The sequence below is a fragment of the Chrysochloris asiatica genome, unplaced genomic scaffold (assembly GCF_000296735.1).
Source record: "Chrysochloris asiatica unplaced genomic scaffold, ChrAsi1.0 scaffold00004, whole genome shotgun sequence".
Lineage (NCBI taxonomy): Eukaryota > Metazoa > Chordata > Mammalia > Afrosoricida > Chrysochloridae > Chrysochloris > Chrysochloris asiatica.
The window spans coordinates 41,703,038-41,707,685 of NW_006408522.1; the positions used below are offsets into that span (position 1 = coordinate 41,703,038).

The window sequence follows — 4,648 nt, forward strand, 5'->3', positions numbered from 1 at the left end:
CGCATCTCCTTTCATCAGCCACACCTAGACAGTTTGGATACTACTCGGAGATTCTACCTTCCTCCATACCCTCTGGATCTAGGTTCACTCTTGAAAGCTTGTAAGCCAGTCACTTCTTGCCTTTGTAGCACCCCTATTTTGGGTAGCCAATGCCCAAGTTGCCCATCCCAACAGGGATTCTTTGATGTAAATTGTTAAGTGCAGTCCAATCAGTTTGGACTAATAGAGACCTCACATAGGGTTTCTAAGGAGCAACTGATGAGTCTTAACCACGCCTGTAGTTCATAGTCCAGTACCAAGAGCTTGTTGTTGTTGTTAAGTGCCGTCAAGTCTGTTCCAACCCATAGCGACCCTGTATAGGGTTTCCGAGGAGCAGCTGGTGAGCTTGAACCGCCGACTTTGCAGCTCAAACAGCTTTGCAGTCTGGCGCATTAATCCATAGCACCACACCAGGACTCCAAGAGCTTAGAGGAACACAAACTTTCATTCTCATTCTCACAGGGCCCTGGGTCCAAAAATCGTAGTATGATAAAATGACAGTGCAAGCTGGTCTAGAACAAGTAGTTCATGCTGAGAGGTTAGTTCTTTAAGATGTACAATATAGAGTGAGGAGGCTCTAAGAGAAGTAAGCCTTTAATTCCTTGCTGGCAATAAAGCTGGCTGAGTTGGTGGTAGCTTTGGTGATTAGTCTAAAAGACCGACTCCCATATCCCCGTCTGACTCCTCTGACTCTTTCTTTGCTTCAATGTTGGCTGCGTTGGAGGCAGCAGCTGGAGCAGCAGTGGTGGCAGCTGCCCTGGGGCAGGGCAGCAGCCACAAATGCAGATGGATCATCCAAGAAGGCCTTGACCTTTTCAGCCAGTGAGAAGGTGTACTCAGTCTCCACAGATAAAGCCAGGACCCGCTTGTACCCATTGATGATGGAATGAGATGCTGGAATGAGGCAACAGTTACCAATCTGCAGGCATACACTGGCAACATTGCGCACACCCTCCAGGAAGTGAGAATGCAGAGCTTTCTTGGTGATGTCACGCACTTCTGGGTGGTATATGCTGCCGTTGTCAAACACCTGCTGGATGGTCTTGATCAGCTGCACATCACTCAGGATTTCAACGGCACCTCTGGAGATCTTTGTGGTGATGCCCAGAGCCTGGAAGAAGGAAGTCTTCTTGGGACCCAAACCACTGTTCTGGACCGGCACAGTAACCTCACGTGGGACAATGGCCTCAGCACAGAACATTGTTGGCCAGCAGCATGTCCCTGATCTCATTGAGGTCCTCCTTGGTGAACACAAACCCCACATTGCCCTAAATGTGAGGCAACAGTTCCTCCAGAGCCAGATTGTTTTCCAGGTGCCCCCAGATACCTTGCAGCATCATAGTGTTCTTGCCCATCAGAAACACAACCTTCCTGTGGCAGGGACATGCTGATATGCTGCATCTGCTTGGAGCCTACATTGGCTGCTCCCACAATGAAGCATTTTGGATAGTCATCCAAAAGTTGTATGATCTTAAGGAAGCAATTGGACTTCCAGGTAGCCCTGGCATCTCTGGCCATCACGGCAGTGCGTCAGGGTTACCATGCGGGGTTTAAAGATGTTGTCACTCTCATGAGGATAACTGGCGACAGCTATTAATGGATATTTACAGATGCTTCCTCATTGTAAGATGGATCTTGGTTGAAAGCAACGAATGCCAGAAAGATGTTTACATATGCTTTATTGACTATGCAAAGATTTTCAACTCTGTGAATCATGACAAATCTATGGACAACATTGCGTGGATAATGAGTATTCCAGAACATTTCATTGTGCTCCTGAGGAACCTGTATATAGACCAAGAAGTAACTATTGGACAGAATCAGGAAAGGTATGTACCAGGGTTTTATTTTTTCATCATACTTATTCAATCTGTATGCTGAGTAAATAATCAAAGAAACTGGATTATATAAAGAAAAAGATGGCATCAGCTTTGGAGGAAAACCCATTAACAATCTGCAATGTTCACATGATACAACTTTGAAGGTCAAAGACTACAGCCTTCAATCTTGGTTGCATATCAATGTGAAGAAAATAATATCCTCACCACTGGGTCAATAAATAACATCATGATAAATGTAGAAAAGATTGAAGGTGTCAAATACTTTCTTTTTCTTAGATCCACTATCAACACTCATGGAAGCAGCAGCCAAGCAAGCAAACATATTGAATTAGTCAAATCTTTTGCACAAGACCTCTTTAAAGTGTTCAAGACCAAATATATCAGTTTGAGGAGTATGTTGTCCCTGTCCCAAGCCATGGTATTTTCAATTGTTTTATATGCATGTGAAAATTAGGCAACAAATAAGGAAGACTGTAGAAGAATCAATGTGCTTGAATTATGGTGTGGTAAAAGAATATTAAAAGTATGATGAACTGCCAGAAGAACAAACAAATCTGTGTTGGGAGAAGTACACCTGGAATATTCCTCAGAAGATAGGATTGCAATATTTAGTGTCTCATACTTCACACATACTATCAGGAAGGGCTAGTCCCTGGAGAAGGACATCATGCTTGATAAAATGGAGGATAAGTGAAAAAGAGGAAGACTCCCAATGAGATGGATTGGGACATTGGCAGCCACAATGGGCTGAAACTTAACAATGATTGTGAGGATGGTGCAGAACCAGCAGTGCTTTATTCTATTGCACATAAGGTCACTATGTATGACTTGACAGCACCTAACAATAACAACAATAATTAAATATATGGGGAGAATTATTGGCTAGCTTATTGTCCAAAAACACGGCTATTTAGTTGTTGGTTTTTTTCTCATGATTATTATTCAGAAAATAACTTGAACAATTCTGATTTATTAAAAAGTGAAATATCTGGATTCTTTCATGGCACAGACTTTTGTCTCTCAACTCTCAACTTTTGTCTCTTAATTATTCTGGTGTCTTTTGATTGAAACTTACACATGGGTTGAACAAGCAAAATAAGAAGAGAGAAATTGTAGCCATTGCTTTCAGATGTTAATTTTCAGTCTTGCAGCTACTCTATCATTTCTTTGAAATGTTTAGGCCATTTTCTCTACTACTAGAAATAATGAAAGGATCCTCTTATGTTTACTGATAATATTTCTATTTCTCAGCAATTATGATGTTTTCATCTCAGCCTTAAGATGTTAAAATCATTTACCTAAGTGTCAGAGCTGACTCCCACAAATATTTTCAAAAGAACTGTCCTTTTAAATAGAAATTTTCTTACAAGTTGAACTAGTGCTTAAGTTGATTCTTTGTCAGATGTTCGTGGTGTAGGATAACCCATGTCAGGTTTATCCCAGTATTTTCTTAAATAATCAAAAACTGTTTGAATGTGTGTGTTAGTTTAATTCTATATTCATTCACAGAATTATAATGTCATTCTGAGAAACTCTAATGTAAGTGATGCCCTCTTCATTGCCTTCATACCTCTGGGAATTGGATCAGAATTTGACATTCAACCTCTGTCCACACAGGCGAAATGAAGTGCAGAACTGAATTAATTAGCCAGATATTCCAGATAAACTTAATCCACTACTGAGGAGAAAGTAAGAGGCTAGAATTTTTTTTTTTTTTTTTAAATTGGCTAAATTCAGCAGAAAAGTAACTGCTCAGCTCACCAGATAATTGGCAGCTCTTCTTTGAGGATGTAGGCTTCTAGTCTTAGACTTTTAGGTATTCAAATTCTTGGAATAAAATTCTATTAGAACTGGAGTTATTCTTTCCCCAAACCCTACTCTATTCTTGCTGAATTTAAACTTTTCTCTCCCTGACAGGTCAATTCTCTTTCCTTTCAATTTTACCTAATTCAGAAAGAAGGGCCACATTGGTATTTAAAGCTAAAATGCCTCTCACAATAAAACAAAAAGAAAGAAAAGAAAAAAAGGAGTCTTTTTTTTTTTTTTTTAAAGTTGAAAGCCTATCTCTCTGTCTTTTCTTGGTAGGTAATGTCAACATCTATAAATATCGTCGCTGATAAAAATTTTGTAGAAAACCCATTTTCCCTTCTATGCAATCCAGAGAAGTTAAATTCTTCTTATGATTAAACCAATCATGTGGACATTTTAAACCATGCCCACAGTTGGTCAGTGAAAATATAAAGAAAATATAATGGAGCCTGGTAATGAATAGGTGTCCTATATTTTCATAGTAATTGCCATCTACCTGGGGTTCAAGCCCAAATGACATACAGTTGAAGAATGTACTAATGAATGCCATATTTGTCAGACTAATATGAAGATCTAGAAAATGAGTGGAATTAATCAAATCATGTGGAATGAAGCAAAAAAGCATTGAGACAATTTTGAAAAAGGTATGACTTAGCTCATCTAAGAGGAGAAAAATGACTATTCTCTGTAACTAGAGACGCCAACTTTATAGCTTAGAAACGTTAGAGCACTTTGGGACTATAAGCAGTCACAGAGAACTGAGCTAATCTGAAAGCATGGGTTTTACCTTAATGAAAATAGAGGAATTGTACAAGAAGTTGGAAGGCAATGCTGTCCTGTCTCTTTCATTCACACTAGGGTTTGTTTTTTTTTGGTGGGTTTTAAGGCACAGTTCAGAGGTGCCCACCAAGAAGCACAGTTTCGTTTGCCAATTCCAAGAACTGATGTAAAGTGAAGAG

The 4,648-nt window shown here is 39.7% G+C and overlaps 1 pseudogene; it reads right to left on the reverse strand.

Moving 5' to 3' along the window:
- Positions 1-684: 684 nt before the first annotated feature.
- Positions 685-1,557, reverse strand: LOC102841509 (annotated as a pseudogene).
- Between the last annotated feature and the right edge of the window lie 3,091 nt (positions 1,558-4,648).